We start from the raw sequence: 240 nt of genomic DNA on the forward strand, positions 1-240 counted from the left end.
GTAGCCATGATGTTGTGATTGCTGCAGAATGTGGTCTGGCATTATCGTGTTGAAAAATGCAGGGTCTTCCCTGAAAGAGATGACGTCTAGATGGGAGCATATGTTGTTCTAGAACCTGAACATAGTTCTCTGCATTAATGGTGCCTTTCCAGACATGCAAGCTGCCCATGCCACAAGCGCTCATGCAACCCCATACCATCAGTGATGCAGGCTTCTGAACGGAGCGTTGATAACAACTTG

The sequence above is a fragment of the Nematolebias whitei genome, chromosome 22 (genome assembly GCF_014905685.2).
Source record: "Nematolebias whitei isolate Nwh7 chromosome 22, NemWhi1, whole genome shotgun sequence".
In the NCBI taxonomy this organism is placed as follows: Eukaryota; Metazoa; Chordata; class Actinopteri; order Cyprinodontiformes; family Rivulidae; genus Nematolebias; species Nematolebias whitei.